Below are 19,290 nucleotides of genomic sequence, written 5' to 3' on the forward strand. Positions count from 1 at the left end.
CTCCTCCTTGACGCGCTGAGAAAGACGCTGTCTTTTCTCCTGCCGAGAAAATCCAGCTCCGGCGTTTCCAGCCTACCCTTGCGGGTGACTGGAATATCGAGTCCTGAGAGGAGATACCAGACCGCCAACATTCTATTCCAGAGGTACGGTGCTGACTAAACCCTTAGAGAGAATTCTTGAAGCAAACCCTTGGCAAAACCAACTTAACTTAAACTGCTACTTACTTACTCCCTCCCATGTATTAGGCTTAGGTCAGGTTCACTGGGGTAGGCGTAGTTAGAAGCACCAGTTGAGGACGTTAGCCAAATGTATATATGAATGTATATATTTTATTCATTTTAACTATCGTATGGATAAGAAACCATATCAATGCTTTTACAGTATTATTTCCTAATACTACTTTTACTGTACGCACTTTTTATATTAACAAGTCTTGCAATTGTGGCAATTCATTTCTCTTGCATGAGAAGGAAGACTGTTCAATAAATAATACCTTTTATTGAAAACACCCGTCTCTCTATTCTCTGCATACTGGTGAAAGTAATTCTGCACAACTGACTGAGTGAAATAGCTGTCTATTGTTTCACACGACTCTAGAGATTGACTCTTATTCTGAGGAGCAAAGTTGTCATGTTAATGCGGTTGTTGGAAAACTGAATCCCTTCTTGTCTGAGCCAGGGAAGCTGATCACTTCCTATTCAGTCAAGAAAGTTTCCAGTGACCTCTGAGCTAGCTGGTACAAACCCAATTAAGTCTAACATAGTCAGTAGAGACCTAGAAGACCGCAGTCCTACGTCTACACTGCTGTTTATGTTATTCCAATGCGCAGGGCCTATAGGGAAAATAGGAACTACACTACAATATCTTCCGTCCAGCTATATAATATTGTTTGAGCAGATTATCTGGGTCTTGTTCTCATTAAGAAGATACCCCAAGCACCGACCAAACTCTGAAGGTATTTCTATTAGGGCAGACATGGCAGTATCCGGTTCAGTAGTTGTAATTGCCAGATCATCAGCATATGCCAACAGCTTAGTTTTGAATCTGTTACACACTACTGGTTTAATGCCCTCACACCCCAATATCTTTCGTACCAATGGATCGATATGAAGGGCGAATAAAATTGGTGAGCTGGGGCGCCCTTGACGTGTCCCCCAGGAAATATATATTTCATCCGACCCACCAGCCATTAGCTGAATTCTGGCACTGGGATCAGCATACATGACTTTAATAGCCTTTATTATTTTAGGGCCAAAGCCCCTCGGTTCCAATATCCCCCATAAATACTTCCATGTGACGCGATCAAAGGCTTTTTCAGCATCCAGGAGGATCATGGCGATCGGGCCCTCCGTGAAAAGCTTGCACATGAAACAACGTGATGGCCCGTCTTATATGTTCTGTTGTTCCCCGACCCGGGGTAAACCCATGCTGCCACGGAGAAACCAGACCACCAATGACCCTTCCCAGCCTATTAGCCAAAAACCTTCGCGTAGATTTTAGTGTCCGCATTTATGAGGGATATTGGACAGTATGACCCGGGATCTTCCTTAGGTTTGCCCTTCTTGTGGAAAACAACAATATTCGTCTCTTTCCAGGAGTCTGAAACTTCACCTGAGCAGATTATACCACTAAATAAATCCAGCAATAAGGGAGCTATCACTGCCTGTAGGCATTTATATACTTAAAGTGGAATATTATCTGGCCCTGTGGCCTTACCTGCCGCTAAGTCCTGCAGAGCATCTACCACTTCATTCAGTTCCAAATCAGTGTCTAATGCGACTTTTTCCTGGACAGCCAAAATATGACCAAAATCTTCGAAGGCTAAACTGGCAAACTCTGCCCTGTCCTCTTCTTGATATAACTTTTGGTAGAAGTTCTTAAAAACCTTTTTAATATCTTCTGGCTCCGTATACTCCTGATTGCCCAGATGAATTTTCACTAATATATTTCTACTAAAACCCTGTTTAATCCTTGACGCTAAGAGCTTACCCGCCTGCTCTCCCATCTCATACAACCTTCCCCTATGTATCTGATAATTGTCAGCACTTCTCTGAGCTACAGACTTATAAACTTCCGCCTTGAAAGCCAATATCTTATGCATCTATCATTAGCCTCTTTCCCACCTGAAATGTCCCTCATATGTTGCTTCTCTGCCTGTACTAACTGAGCCATCAGTTTCTTATGCTCCTTTCGAGCTTCTTTCCTCCGGCCAGCAGAGAGGCTAATAGTCTCCCCTCTTAATGCCGCCTTAAAAGAATCCCACAAACAATTTCCGGAGGCGCTATACCTTTTTATGTCAAAATAACTTTGTGCCCAAGCTCTTCAGGTGTTCCACAAATTTAGGATCCACTAGCAGTCTATTTTCAAAAGTCCATCGATAGTGAGGATTAATAACCTTAACACTTTCAACGGCTAGAATTAATGGACTGTGGTCAGAAATTACCTTTGGCAATTTAGTGATTCCTACTCTTCCCGCCTCTGAAGATGATATAAGAAAATAATCCAATTTGGTGTATTTCTTGAATGGGCAGGAGAAATAGGTAAAGACTGGATTAAGGGGTTCCTTATACCCCCACACATCCATCAAACTGTGTGAACTGATTACCGCGGACAAAACCTTAGGTTTCCGGCCAACGTAAATCAGATTATTGTTACCACCTGCAAAATCTGCAGATATATTAAAATCCCCGCAAACTATGAGGGGACATGACCAGTTCAGTAACTCTACCTCAAGTTTATCAAATACATCAGGTTCATCTTGGTTGGAGCCATAAATTGTACACAATGTTATCCCTACCTCCAGTGCCACAATTGCCCACCTACCCAGAGTATCCCCCCCTTTTATCCCAACCCACCCCGTGAAGTCCCCACTACCCTCCATCCCTTTGTGACGCCCCTCCCCCACCCGCCTCCAGTTTAGATCTGCCTACCCCCCCATCAGGGTGCTCAGACCTTGGTCTGTGCATGTGATGTGCGCAGTACTAGAAAGCAGTGGATCCTATAAACACAACCAAACCTAAATTACAATAAACCCTTAGACCTAGAAGAAAGAAACAATTTCCCAAAGCAAACCCATCTTCTAAAAAAGCGAAAAACGTCCTTTGCCCACTTCCTAATCCAGAGCCCCTCCCCCGCTTTCCTTCATAACAACCTATGATCAACGAGGCCACCCCTTTTGCCTCACCCCTCCAATAATATCATGAATCGAACAGCTTATTTGTCCAGGGAGTCCAAGTACTCCCTTGCCTTTATCTCTGACAAGAAATAATCTGTGGTTCCCTGGTTAATGATCTTTAGTTGCGCTGGATTCACCAGATACGCATGGATCTTTTTTTATCCTGAAAAGGTTTCAGCAGCTGCCTTAACCTCCTACGCCTTTCTACCGTTATATGGCAGAAGTCAGGCCTTACAAAAAATTAACCCCCCCCGCTTGATCTTCTAGCATCTGCTCTAGCTTTATCCGAAATAGACTGCCGCAGGAGGAAGTTTCAGAAGAAAACCAATATAGCCTGAGGTCTATCACCCTCCTTTGCCGGTGCTCGCAGTTTGAAGGGGATACGATGCGCTCTTTGCATCTCAGATGCCCATTTCCACTTGGAAAGTCCCGGGAAAGCTGCCGTAAAAAGGTTGACCATGTAGCTCCTAGTGATGGACCCTTCAAGGCCTTCTTGAACCCCCAGAACTCTTGGATTACTCCTTCTTTGTCTGTTTTCAGACTCTTCTAACTTCCATTGTATATCTTTGATCAGCATCCAGGAGGATCATGGCGATCGGGCCCTCCGTGACAGCTTACACATGAAACAACGTGATGGCCCGTCTTATATGGTCCGTTGTTCCCCGACCCGGGGTAAACCCATGCTGCCACGGAGAAACCAAACCACCAATGACTCTTCCCAGCCAATTAGCCAAAACCTTTGCGTAGATTTTAGTGTCCGCATTTATGAGGGATATTGGACGGTATGACCCGGGATCTTCCTTAGGTTTGCCATTCTTGTGGAAAACAACAATATTCGTCTCTTTCCAGGAGTCTGAAACTTCACCTGAGCTGATTATGCCACTAAATAAATCCAGCAATAAGTGAGCTATCACTGCCTGTAGGCATTTATATACTTAAAGTGGAATATTATCTGGCCCTGTGGCCTTACCTGCCGCTCAGTCCTGCAGAGCATCTACCACTTCATTCAGTTCCAAATCAGTGTCTAATGCGACTTTTTCCTGGACAGCCAAAATATGACCAAAATCTTCGAAGGCTAAACTGGCAAACTCTGCCCTGTCCTCTTCTTGATATAACTTTTGGTAGAAGTTCATAAAAAACCTTTTTAATATCTTCTGGCTCCGTTTACTCCTGATTGCCCAGATGAATTTTCACTATTGTATTTCTACTAAAACCCTGTTTAATCCTTAACGCTAAGAGCTTACCCGCCTGCTCTCCCATCTCATACAACCTTCCCCTATGTATCTGATAATTGTCAGCACTTCTCTGAGCTACAGACTTATAAACTTCCGCCTTGAAAGCCAATATCTTATGCATCTATCATTAGCCTCTTTCCCACCTGAAATGTCCCTCATATGTTGCTTCTCTGCCTGTACTAACTGAGCCATCAGTTTCTTATGCTCCTTTCGAGCTTCTTTCCTCCGGCCAGCAGAGAGGCTAATAGTCTCCCCTCTTAATGCCGCCTTAAAAGAATCCCACAAACAATTTCCGGAGGCGCTATACCTTTTTATGTCAAAATAACTTTGTGCCCAAGCTCTTCAGGTGTTCCACAAATTTAGGATCCACTAGCAGTCTATTTTCAAAAGTCCATCGATAGTGAGGATTAATAACCTTAACACTTTCAACGGCTAGAATTAATGGACTGTGGTCAGAAATTACCTTTGGCAATTTAGTGATTCCTACTCTTCCCGCCTCTGAAGATGATATAAGAAAATAATCCAATTTGGTGTATTTCTTGAATGGGCAGGAGAAATAGGTAAAGACTGGATTAAGGGGTTCCTTATACCCCCACACATCCATCAAACTGTGTGAACTGATTACCGCGGACAAAACCTTAGGTTTCCGGCCAACGTAAATCAGATTATTGTTACCACCTGCAAAATCTGCAGATATATTAAAATCCCCGCAAACTATGAGGGGACATGACCAGTTCAGTAACTCTACCTCAAGTTTATCAAATACATCAGGTTCATCCTGGTTGGAGCCATAAATTGTACACAATGTTATCCCTACCTCCAGTGCCACAATTGCCCACCTACCCAGAGTATCCCCCCCTTTTATCCCAACCCACCCCGTGAAGTCCCCACTACCCTCCATCCCTTTGTGACGCCCCTCCCCCACCCGCCTCCAGTTTAGATCTGCCTACCCCCCCATCAGGGTGCTCAGACCTTGGTCTGTGCATGTGATGTGCGCAGTACTAGAAAGCAGTGGATCCTATAAACACAACCAAACCTAAATTACAATAAACCCTTAGACCTAGAAGAAAGAAACAATTTCCCAAAGCAAACCCATCTTCTAAAAAAGCGAAAAACGTCCTTTGCCCACTTCCTAATCCAGAGCCCCTCCCCCGCTTTCCTTCATAACAACCTATGATCAACGAGGCCACCCCTTTTGCCTCACCCCTCCAATAATATCATGAATCAAACAGCTTATTTGTCCAGGGAGTCCAAGTACTCCCTTGCCTTTATCTCTGACAAGAAATAATCTGTGGTTCCCTGGTTAATGATCTTTAGTTGCGCTGGATTCACCAGATACGCATGGATCTTTTTTTATCCTGAAAAGGTTTCAGCAGCTGCCTTAACCTCCTACGCCTTTCTACCGTTATATGGCAGAAGTCAGGCCTTACAAAAAATGAACCCCCCCCGCTTGATCTTCTAGCATCTGCTCTAGCTTTATCCGAAATAGACTGCCGCAGGAGGAAGTTTCAGAAGAAAACCAATATAGCCTGAGGTCTATCACCCTCCTTTGCCGGTGCTCGCAGTTTGAAGGGGATACGATGCGCTCTTTGCATCTCAGATGCCCATTTCCACTTGGAAAGTCCCGGGAAAGCTGCCGTAAAAAGGTTGACCATGTAGCTCCTAGTGATGGACCCTTCAAGGCCTTCTTGAACCCCCAGAACTCTTGGATTACTCCTTCTTTGTCTGTTTTCGGACTCTTCTAACTTCCATTGTATATCTTTGATCAGCATCCAGGAGGATCATGGCGATCGGGCCCTCCGTGTTAGCTTACACATGAAACAACGTGATGGCCCGTCTTATATGGTCCGTTGTTCCCCGACCCGGGGTAAACCCATGCTGCCACGGAGAAACCAGACCACCAATGACTCTTCCCAGCCAATTAGCCAAAACCTTTGCGTAGATTTTAGTGTCCGCATTTATGAGGGATATTGGACGGTATGACCCGGGATCTTCCTTAGGTTTGCCATTCTTGTGGAAAACAACAATATTCGTCTCTTTCCAGGAGTCTGAAACTTCACCTGAGCTGATTATGCCACTAAATAAATCCAGCAATAAGTGAGCTATCACTGCCTGTAGGCATTTATATACTTAAAGTGGAATATTATCTGGCCCTGTGGCCTTACCTGCCGCTAAGTCCTGCAGAGCATCTACCACTTCATTCAGTTCCAAATCAGTGTCTAATGCGACTTTTTCCTGGACAGCCAAAATATGACCAAAATCTTCGAAGGCTAAACTGGCAAACTCTGCCCTGTCCTCTTCTTGATATAACTTTTGGTAGAAGTTCATAAAAAACCTTTTTAATATCTTCTGGCTCCGTTTACTCCTGATTGCCCAGATGAATTTTCACTATTGTATTTCTACTAAAACCCTGTTTAATCCTTAACGCTAAGAGCTTACCCGCCTGCTCTCCCATCTCATACAACCTTCCCCTATGTATCTGATAATTGTCAGCACTTCTCTGAGCTACAGACTTATAAACTTCCGCCTTGAAAGCCAATATCTTATGCATCTATCATTAGCCTCTTTCCCACCTGAAATGTCCCTCATATGTTGCTTCTCTGCCTGTACTAACTGAGCCATCAGTTTCTTATGCTCCTTTCGAGCTTCTTTCCTCCGGCCAGCAGAGAGGCTAATAGTCTCCCCTCTTAATGCCGCCTTAAAAGAATCCCACAAACAATTTCCGGAGGCGCTATACCTTTTTATGTCAAAATAACTTTGTGCCCAAGCTCTTCAGGTGTTCCACAAATTTAGGATCCACTAGCAGTCTATTTTCAAAAGTCCATCGATAGTGAGGATTAATAACCTTAACACTTTCAACGGCTAGAATTAATGGACTGTGGTCAGAAATTACCTTTGGCAATTTAGTGATTCCTACTCTTCCCGCCTCTGAAGATGATATAAGAAAATAATCCAATTTGGTGTATTTCTTGAATGGGCAGGAGAAATAGGTAAAGACTGGATTAAGGGGTTCCTTATACCCCCACACATCCATCAAACTGTGTGAACTGATTACCGCGGACAAAACCTTAGGTTTCCGGCCAACGTAAATCAGATTATTGTTACCACCTGCAAAATCTGCAGATATATTAAAATCCCCGCAAACTATGAGGGGACATGACCAGTTCAGTAACTCTACCTCAAGTTTATCAAATACATCAGGTTCATCCTGGTTGGAGCCATAAATTGTACACAATGTTATCCCTACCTCCAGTGCCACAATTGCCCACCTACCCAGAGTATCCCCCCCTTTTATCCCAACCCACCCCGTGAAGTCCCCACTACCCTCCATCCCTTTGTGACGCCCCTCCCCCACCCGCCTCCAGTTTAGATCTGCCTACCCCCCCATCAGGGTGCTCAGACCTTGGTCTGTGCATGTGATGTGCGCAGTACTAGAAAGCAGTGGATCCTATAAACACAACCAAACCTAAATTACAATAAACCCTTAGACCTAGAAGAAAGAAACAATTTCCCAAAGCAAACCCATCTTCTAAAAAAGCGAAAAACGTCCTTTGCCCACTTCCTAATCCAGAGCCCCTCCCCCGCTTTCCTTCATAACAACCTATGATCAACGAGGCCACCCCTTTTGCCTCACCCCTCCAATAATATCATGAATCGAACAGCTTATTTGTCCAGGGAGTCCAAGTACTCCCTTGCCTTTATCTCTGACAAGAAATAATCTGTGGTTCCCTGGTTAATGATCTTTAGTTGCGCTGGATTCACCAGATACGCATGGATCTTTTTTTATCCTGAAAAGGTTTCAGCAGCTGCCTTAACCTCCTACGCCTTTCTACCGTTATATGGCAGAAGTCAGGCCTTACAAAAAATGAACCCCCCCCCGCTTGATCTTCTAGCATCTGCTCTAGCTTTATCCGAAATAGACTGCCGCAGGAGGAAGTTTCAGAAGAAAACCAATATAGCCTGAGGTCTATCACCCTCCTTTGCCGGTGCTCGCAGTTTGAAGGGGATACGATGCGCTCTTTGCATCTCAGATGCCCATTTCCACTTGGAAAGTCCCGGGAAAGCTGCCGTAAAAAGGTTGACCATGTAGCTCCTAGTGATGGACCCTTCAAGGCCTTCTTGAACCCCCAGAACTCTTGGATTACTCCTTCTTTGTCTGTTTTCAGACTCTTCTAACTTCCATTGTATATCTTTGATCAGCATCCAGGAGGATCATGGCGATCGGGCCCTCCGTGACAGCTTACACATGAAACAACGTGATGGCCCGTCTTATATGGTCCGTTGTTCCCCGACCCGGGGTAAACCCATGCTGCCACGGAGAAACCAGACCACCAATGACTCTTCCCAGCCAATTAGCCAAAACCTTTGCGTAGATTTTAGTGTCCGCATTTATGAGGGATATTGGACGGTATGACCCGGGATCTTCCTTAGGTTTGCCATTCTTGTGGAAAACAACAATATTCGTCTCTTTCCAGGAGTCTGAAACTTCACCTGAGCTGATTATGCCACTAAATAAATCCAGCAATAAGTGAGCTATCACTGCCTGTAGGCATTTATATACTTAAAGTGGAATATTATCTGGCCCTGTGGCCTTACCTGCCGCTAAGTCCTGCAGAGCATCTACCACTTCATTCAGTTCCAAATCAGTGTCTAATGCGACTTTTTCCTGGACAGCCAAAATATGACCAAAATCTTCGAAGGCTAAACTGGCAAACTCTGCCCTGTCCTCTTCTTGATATAACTTTTGGTAGAAGTTCATAAAAAACCTTTTTAATATCTTCTGGCTCCGTTTACTCCTGATTGCCCAGATGTATTTTCACTATTGTATTTCTACTAAAACCCTGTTTAATCCTTAACGCTAAGAGCTTACCCGCCTGCTCTCCCATCTCATACAACCTTCCCCTATGTATCTGATAATTGTCAGCACTTCTCTGAGCTACAGACTTATAAACTTCCGCCTTGAAAGCCAATATCTTATGCATCTATCATTAGCCTCTTTCCCACCTGAAATGTCCCTCATATGTTGCTTCTCTGCCTGTACTAACTGAGACATCAGTTTCTCGTGCTCCTTTCGAGCTTCTTTCCTCCGGCCAGCAGAGAGGCTAATAGTCTCCCCTCCTAATGCCGCCTTAAAAGAATCCCACACACAATTTCCGAAGGCGCTATACCTTTTTATGTCAAAATAACTTTGTGCCCAGCTCTTCAGGTGTTCCACAAATTTAGGATCCACTAGCAGTCTCTTTTCAAAAGTCCATCGATTAATAACCTTATCACTTTCAACGGCTAGAATTAATGGACTGTGGTCAGAAATTACCTTTGGCAATTTAGTGATTCCTACTCTTCCCGCCTCTGAAGATGATATAAGAAAATAATCCAATTTGGTGTATTTCTTGAATGGGCAGGACAAATAGGTAAAGACTGGATTAAGGGGTTCCTTATACCCCCACACATCCATCAAACTGTGTGAACTGATTACAGCGGACAAAACCTTAGGTTTCCGGCCAACGTAAATCAGATTATTGTTACCACCTGCAAAATCTGCAGATATATTAAAATCCCCGCAAACTATGAGGGGACATGACCAGTTCAGTAACTCTACCTCAAGTTTATAAAATACATCAGGTTCAACCTGGTTGGAGCCATAAATTGTACACAATGTTATCCCTACCTCCAGTGCCACAATTGCCCACCTACCCAGAGTATCCCCCCCTTTTATCCCACCCCACCCCGAGAAGTCCCCACCACTCTCCCTCCCTTTGTGATGCCCCTCCCCCCACCCGCCTCCAGTTTAGATCTGCCTACCCCCCCATCAGGGTGCTCAGACCTTGGTCTGTGCATGTGATGTGCGCAGTACTAGAAAGCAGTGGATCCTATAAACACAACCACACCAAAATTACAATAAACCCTTAGACCTAGAAGAAAGAAACAATTTCCCAAAGCAAACCCATCTTCTAAAAAAGCGAAAAACTTCCTTTGCCCACTTCCTAACCCAGAGCCCTCCCCCGCTTTCCTTCATAACAACCTATGATCAACGAGGCCACCCCTTTTGCCTCACCCCCCCAATAATATCATGAATCGAACAGCTTATTTGTCCAGGGAGTCCAAGTACTCCCTTGCCTTTATCTCTGACAAGAAATAATCTGTGGTTCCCTAGTTAATGATCTTTAGTTGCGCTGGATTCACCAGATACGCATGGATCTTTTTTTATCCTGAAAAGGTTTCAGCAGCTGCCTTAACCTCCTACGCCTTTCTACCGTTATATGGCAGAAGTCGGGCCTTACAAAAAATGAACCCCCCCCCGCTTGATCTTCTAGCATCTGGCCTAGCTTTATCCGAAATAGACTGCCGCAGGAGGAAGTTTCAGAAGAAAACCAATATAGCCTGAGGTCTATCACCCTCCTTCGCCAGTGCTCGCAGTATGAAGGGGATACGATGCGCTCTTTGGATCTCAGATGCTCAGATGCCCAGTTCCACTCGGAAAGTCCCGGGAAAGCTGCCGTAAAAAGGTTGACCATGTAGCTCCTAGTGATGGACCCTTCAAGGCCTTCTTGAACCCCCAGAACTCTTGGATTATTCCTTCTTTGTCTGTTTTCAGACTCTTCTAACTTCCATTGTATATCTTTGATCTGGGCATCATGGGCCTCCACCAGAGTTACAGCATTAGCCGCACCGGCTTCTGTGACCATCATTCTTTCTTCCAAATTTGCCACTCTTTCTCCCATATTGGAAAATGCTTTAGATAACTTCCTCACTACCCCCTGCATTTTCCTCATCCCTGCCTGAGTTTTTCGGCTATCTTGACGGGTTTCTTCTCTGTGAGCAAGGATAGCCTGGTGTATAATCTCTAGCGTAGGGGTAGTGTCATCCATTAGCACCAGAGTTTTTTTGCAGTTGTCCCTGAGAGTGGGATGGCAGACGAATAATCCCATGAGAGATCTTTTCTTCCTCTATTTTTCATACCATTTTGCCCTGAAGACTTTTTGGTTGTTAAGAGGTGATCCTCTTCGCTGTCCTCTGGATCTGACTCCAGACTGCTAGCCCCCTGTGAGGTGCTCAAAATATCACCCCCCCCCATCTGACACAGATAAATAGCAGTCACTAGGCTCCTTCTCAGCTTCCGGACTATTTTTAACTCCCATAGAATTGTTCTTTTCTATTACAGCATTTGTACACTGCCTACCAGTCTGGTTCTCAGCATCTTGCACTTCTGAGGGCCAGGCTGAGAAGAGCATTTGCTTGTTAAATGTCCCGTCTCCTTTGACCCTGCTCCCGTTACTGTCTTTGTTGCCAGAGTCCTCAGCGGGGGTAACCGTGGGTACAATATTCAGAGCTAAATCATTTGCAGCACTTGGTTCAAGCAATGCCACGCACCACTTGTTTCCCTCAGCAGCAGAAATCAGACCCAAGCCCGCCGGGCTTACTCCATCCTGAACCACTTGAGACACTGCTCCAGAGATTACCAGACTCACCTCCTTATCTCCACTCCCTCTACCGGCACTATTTTCACTGTCTTCCCCGACTTCGATTCCAGCGTCTGTAATTCCATTAGCAGCTGGCTCTCTTACTCGCTGCATCAGCTCCACCAAAGAATGACCCGCCTTCCTGTTCTTTACGGCTCCTCCGGCAGAAACTCCACCTTTTCCTCTCCTTGGCGGGTCGGGTAGATGCGATTGTTGCAGGCGTCTGCGGGGCTTTCCCCAGGGACAGAGTCCACCGCGAGTGCGGACACAGCCTCGTCCCATGCCTTGCGGGCGGCTGCTGCCGCAGCTGCCTTGGAGGGAGCCCCGCTTAATTTATGCGGTAAAGTTCAATAAGAATAACTCAGTCAAAAATAAGAGGGCAGAGTCCGTGGTATCTGAGGGTTAAAAGGGGTTTTATTCCTTGAAAAGGAATTGGTTCGAACCAATGGTAGCATGACCCATCGCCACGAGGGTTCAGGGTAGGAATTGCAATGGACATGTACAATGATTTATTAACAGGTAATCTTATATATAGTCATTTCATACAGTACAATTGAATGCAGAAGGCGTAACAGCTGAGAGAAACGAGATAAGAACAGTAATACGTAACAGAAGGCGTGCACTAGGGTGTACACGGAGGTGTGTGCTAGAAACGTCACATAAAGGTGTCATAAAAGGGTGGATCCCTAGAAGGATCCTGCAGAGTCAGCAAAAACAGGTGGCAGAGATGCGCGCGCAGCAGCATGACGTATGATTGACGTGTAACTGGAGGGTGAAGGGGACTTGACATTTAGCCCTACATGTGGAGACAGAAGTCTGGAGTGTCAGAACAACCTAATCCCAAATCATATCTAATATCTTGTGTTTGAGGAACTGTATTATCTAGAAGGAAAGGTCTCTCGGGCAGAGGCTATTCTATACTGACTGCTAATGCGTGCATATGCGACTACGTGTCTACAGGAGATGTGAGGGGCCATGGGCCTACCATGGTAACGGAAGCTATGAATTACTTGCATGGAGACAGTGAGGCCGGGCCCTTTGCTCTGCAGCTGGGAAGGATGTGTACCTAAACTACTAGACAGGAATGTATTTTCGAGGAGCAGAGCAGATAACTTGAAGGCTGAATACGGTCTTGGCAAGCAAGGCTGGCCGAGCCTGGCACAGCTCGCCGCGCAGGGAGTAAGTCAAGGGTCAGGAAGCAGCAGGCTGCGGCTTTCAGAGGCAGAAAGCAGAAGGAGGCTCGATGGCAGAAATCAGGGCCTAACTCGCCAGAGCTAGAAATCATGAAAGTGCGCCACATAAAGACGTTGGCAAGGCACACTTAGGAACGGAATATCTGACCCATTCATGGTGGATCTGAAAGAGGACATGTTAACGTTGGACGCAAATGTATTTGCGTCTTCATAGCTGGCTGTGGAGGGAACTTACATGTACTAGAAGCATGTACATGGAGCCGTTGGGGTCTACGATAGGGGACACAATTGACCATAAAAATTCATATTACCTCATTCCCTCCTTGTCCCCTACGGACCCTTCATGATATATCAATCCTCATTAATCTATCAATCTGTTCATGTAACATCATTTGCTCTTCTTTCTTCTTATGGCGTTTTGAATGAGGACTTGAATGAGGAATACATGATGTGGCGCACAAGCCGCAAATCGCTGGCCCACATTGCAGACATAAGCAACAACTGAACATTATGAGAAGGCCAATACCTAGGAAGGATAGGACTTTCCATCCCCAGGCTGACAACGTTGTCCAGAACCAACCGGACCAAGTCCAGGTGCCTGGATTCTGGTGTATCAGACTTGCAATCTTATGAAGGCGTGTTATGGCTCTATATACTGATGGCGCGTTTTCTGGAATGAAAACACAGCAGCTCGACCCGATGACCTTACAGGCTCCGCCCCTATCGGCCAGGATGACGTCAAGGACGAGACGATTTTGAAGAACAACAATCCGCATAGCAGACTGCTCCTCTGTTAAGTTGCCCAGAGCGGAAGTAGTTTCATTCACTACAGCTTCAAGGGTTCTAGTTAATTTTCGTATCAGTTTACTATTAAAGACAGCACCTAAGTAGGGGAAGAAACCTTTATTGAAGTCTGTATATTGTTCCCATGCCGTTTCAGTATAGTCGACAATCGGGAGATCTCTCTGGGGCCTATTGTGTACTAGATGGGTGTTTCTATGATAATCAGGAGGGGCTAGGAAAACAGGTGGTAGAAGGAATGCAATGTAACAGGTGCCATCCCAATCTAGAGGTAAGCGTATATAGGCGGTATGACCACAAATGAAGTAGGAATGACGTGAAGCTTTGAAGGTGGACTTGCCCTTATTACTGAATTTGATCACAGTAGTACATCTACTATGACCCAGGTGTACTGAACCATTCTTTCTGACACATAATTCACCCTTGACTGGAAGTACGGACATGGCAGGCAAGACTGATTCTGTTTCGGATTCAACACTGAGAATCATGAGGTTAAGTGTAAAGTTACCTAATCCATATACTTCATTTTCTAGATCAGTCCCTGTCCTTTTGGGGAGACCCTCCTTGTCAGGGAAACAGACTTTATGCAGAACGACATTCAGGTTTCCCCATACCCCGTTACCCTGGTAGACTACGGAGTCTGAATTCAAGGAATTAATCAAACTAAACCATGCACCACAGGACCCATTATGTGTAAACGGGTACGGAAAAAGAGGCAGAACTCCTTTGTATTTCTGATAGGGAGGGAGTAGGCCACATATCCAACAATTAGTAGCATTGCTGGTCTGATGGGAATGATGTAACATACTAATGAATGTATTGTTGCGCAGCGCAAGTCTGTAAGAGAGTTCATGAGGGGGCAGTTCACTGAAAGAATGCTCGGCAGTGACGTTGAAGGTAGAATTTACACGTTTGAATATAGGATAGTATATGTGGAGAAGCACACTTGCAGCAATAATCATAAGGCTTAGAAAGAACATAATCAATAAAGTCACAATACAGTGGCTGCGAAGAGATTTGCAATATTAACGTTTCTTGAGCTGTTTCTGTCTATCTCTCTCTCTGTTGGGGTCTAGGGGATACATGTCAGAAAACACGTCTAACCGATTCACCTAGGGGAGGACTTAAACAATTAAACTGTCTGACTTGCTAGACCTCAATTTTTCTTTATACTCCTGCTGTGGAGTTTTCTCTATCAGGGGAAGTTTAGAGTCACTAGAATCTGGACAGTCCTTAGAGGGGGAGAGTGAGTCAGTCTCTGGCAATGCACGAAATTTCTTCACATGACTCGAGTGCAGCCACCCTTTGCGGCCCTCGATCTTGATTGCAGTCCTCGTCGTGAGAAGTACCAACTTCGGCGCCTGCCACCTGGGCTCCAGCGGACTTTTCCTGTCAAAATTTCTTACAAGTACGATGTCTCCTGGAACAACGTCATGGGGTTTCACCTCGGTGTTGTCGGGAAAAACTGCAGCGACCTGTGAACGACATGATTGTAGTGCAGACATAAAGGAAGCAAGGTAATCTGTCAACATATTACAATCGACATCAGTAATCTTTCTAGGCAAAGGCGTCCCCCACATATTCGGTGGTCTACCAAAGACCACCTCATACAGGGATAGCCCTGTTCTGGAATGGGCGACCATTCTCATATAAAAAAGGGCGACTGGCAAAGCTACGATCCAGTCGACACCCTTCTCCTTACAGATCTTTGCTAAACGAGTTTTCAGGGTCTGATTGTGTCTCTCTACGAGACCTGCTGCTTCAGGATGTCGGACACAGTGGAACTTCCATTGATAGCCGAGCAGGAGAGATACCTGCTTCATAAGCTCGGACAAGAATGGCTGACCGTTGTCTGAGTACACGACACGGGGCAAACCATATCGAGGGAAGAATTCACGAACCAGCTGCTTGGCACTGGTCGGAGCAGTGTAATCTGGGACTGGATATGCTTCTGTCCAACGGGAAAGTGCACATACAACTACGAGGACATATTTAAAACCTCGACAACGTTCCATCTGAATATAATCCATCTGGAGGACTTCAAAAGGGTGATCGGGAGGATGAAAACCACCTTGCTCTACGGGAGAAACCATGTGGATTTTCCCTTCGTCATCCATCCTTGATCTGTCTGGGTCCCTCCTAGTTCAATCCATTTCTTGATTTCATCTGGTGTAGCATGTGTCTGTATGTCAATTACATCTAGGGCGGGATCCTTAACTGTCATGCAATGTGTCGGTGTCGCGACTATTGTCTTTGTCGGATCAATGGCGTGAATCTGATTCTGAGCTGTATGTTTTGCGGTTCGGTCTGCCAGGTCATTACCCTGGGAAATAGTATCTGTAACTTTTGTATGTGCCTTGCACTTCATGATGGATATTGCGGTAGGCAGATGTATTGCATCTAATAGAGTTTGAATGAGGGGGCCGTGTTGAATTTTGGCACCATGAGAAGTCAAAAAACCTCTCTCTCGCCAGAGGACACCGAAGTCGTGGACAACTCCGAATGCAGAGCGGGAATCTGAGTATATGTTAACTCTCTTGTTCTGGGCTTGAATACAGGCTTGTGTCAGAGCGATGAGCTCTGCTGCTTGTGCTGACAGGATGTCAATACAATTTGTTTCTATGACTTCAGTTTCTGTTGTGACTGCGTAGGCGGCCACTAATTCTCCTGTACTTGTTCTCATGCATGAACCATCCACATAAAATGTCAGGTCTGGATCTGGTAATGGAGTGTCTGTCAAGTCTTGTCTGGGTTTCGTCGTAATAGTAATGACTTCAATGCAATCATGTGCCAATCGGTCTGTTTCAGTTAATGGCAAAAGTGTAGCAGGATTCAATGTATTACAGCGTCTGATTTCTATGTGTGGCTGAAATAATGTCAATTCATAACCTGTCAATCTTGCTATAGTCAAGTGTTGAGTCTGTGTTCGATTTAAAAGAACTTCCACGGAGTGTGGAACTTGTACTGTCAATGGATGTCCTAACACTATTGAATCACTTTGTCTGATTGCTAGAGCTGTTGCTGCAACTGATTTCAAGCACGCAGGCAGAGCCTGGGCTACTGGATCCAATGTACTAGAAAAGTAAGCACACGGTTTGTGTGAACCTGCTTGATCCTGCGTGAGTACCGATAATGCAGTACCTTCACGTTCTGTGACAAAAAGTGTAAAAGGCTTACTGTAACATGGTGTCGCTAAAACTGGTGCTTGACATAAGGCTTTCTTTAAGTCATCAAAAGCTTGTGTATGTTCCTGAGTCCAAGGGAGGACAGTCGAAGACGCTGCCTCCTGAGTTGTCAACTGAATGAGTGGCTTTGCTAGAAATGCATACTGAGGGATCCATTGTCTGCAGTAAGAAGTGAGGCCTATAAAAACCTGCACCTCCTTTTGTGTCCTGGGTGGTAACATACTGGCAATTAACTGGATGCGATCGGGCGTTAGCTGTCTCCCCCATTTGGACAGCAAGTGGCCTAAGTAAACAACTTGCTGAACACAGAATTGCAGCTTCGAAGTGGATACCTTGTGCCCCTTGTCAGCCAGGAAATGTAAAACCGTCAGTGACGCTAGTTCACATTCAGGTTCACTTTGGGCGGGGATCAGTAGATCATCGACATACTGTAGTAGGGCAGTGTTTTCAGGCATGTGTATACTGTCGAGTTGTCTTTTCAGTGCTTGGCTATAGATGCTGGGGCTTTCTGTGAATCCTTGAGGTGCGCGTGCAAATTTGAAGCTTCGTCCATTTAAACAGAATCCGAAAAGGTATTGGCTCTCCGGATCAATAGGGACACTAAAGAAGGCGTTCTTGAGATCGATAACAGTAAAGAACGTTGCTTCAGAATCAATAGCTGTCAATAGAGATGAGATATCTGGGACCACAGGATACTGTGGTACAATGCATTTATTCAATTCGCGCAAGTCAATAACTAATCGGTAAACTGGTGGTGCATTGGGATCTGTACGTTTAAGAATTGGAATGATAGGTGAATTACATAAATTCGAGTTGGTTTCTACAACCACTCCTTGTGCAATGAGCTCTTCAATGATTTTCAGTAAAGCCACTACAGCATCGGGGGGTAATTTGTATTGTCGAATTCGTGGTAAAACAACACCTGGCTTGAGTGTGACTCGATACGGTGTAATGTGCATACAACCTACATCAGTGGGGCCTTGCGCCCATAAATGTGCAGGTACATTCTGTAATCGGGGATCAATATCTCTCTGTACATAGTGACCTTTAAAGTCACGTAGAAACAACCGTACTCCTTCCGGAGAACAGCAAATAACGGCTCCTAGAGCTTTCAGAGTCTTGATACCTAATAAGTTTTCTGGACATGACTTTGTGAGCAGTAAATCTGTAGTACGTGTTAATGGACCAACTGCAAGGGGAAGTGGTTGCGATACTTCATTAATAATAGGCTTGCCTGAAAAACCAAGGGAAACATTCTGTGAGCCTGAGAGGGGTGCCCCTGGGACCTCGTCGTGACTTATCGTTGTTCGGCTTGCCCCTGTATCAATTAAAAACGTTCTGTCTTTCCCTAATACCTGACTGTGTACATAAGGACCCTCTTGATCTACAGGAACCTCAATAAGAGGCAAGCCAATTTCCCTCTCCAGGCTGTTTCATGTGTATCGCTGATAATCGGGATAATCAGTCTGGGCATACTGGTACATCTGCTGTGATGCATGTTGAGTTGCAGCAATCGGTTGTGGTTGTGGCACTGCTACTGTCTGTACTGTCTGTTGTGAGGCTTGCATAGGGTGGACATTCTGTGGTACTTGTTGTTGGACCTGGTCCTGTCTAGGAGGACGCGGTCTCTCTTTAGTTTTTCCAGTAAGTATATTATGTTTCAAAACTGCACAATCGTTTATATAGTGACCTGGCTGTTTACAATAGTTGCATGTCCCTTTAACAGGAGCTGTTGAATTATTAGACTGTGTCGTGCCCTTTTTCTGACCGTCAGCTGGAACTGACTGAGCGACTAACATTTTCATTTTCGTGTCTTTCATGCGTCTCTGTTCGTGTTCATGTTCCTCTCTAATTCTGTTCTGGTGATACTGTAACATTTGTAACATTTGTGAAGGCGTATTTGCTTGCCATGTACTCTCGACTTTCTGTACACGATTCTTAACTTGGGGCAGGGAATTTTCGACTAACTTTGTTACGAAAAGATGTGGATATGACTCGCTACTTGCCTTCAGGCCACTATTAACCTAAGCAGTGCCACGGGCCGATCTAATCGGCCCTGTGTTAAAAGCGAAAGTGCTCAGGCCGATCAGATCGGCCCAGGAGCTAACCCTCATTTGCGTGTAGTTTCTTTCCTGTTAAACCTCTTGGAAATGAATACTGGCCCCTAACACCAATCTGGAACATCTCCCTCTTTATATACATAGCTGTAGTTGGCAAAATTCTTACCCATTTGCAAAGATT

The sequence above is a fragment of the Lissotriton vulgaris genome, chromosome 4_1 (genome assembly GCF_964263255.1).
Source record: "Lissotriton vulgaris chromosome 4_1, aLisVul1.2, whole genome shotgun sequence".
In the NCBI taxonomy this organism is placed as follows: domain Eukaryota; kingdom Metazoa; phylum Chordata; class Amphibia; order Caudata; family Salamandridae; genus Lissotriton; species Lissotriton vulgaris.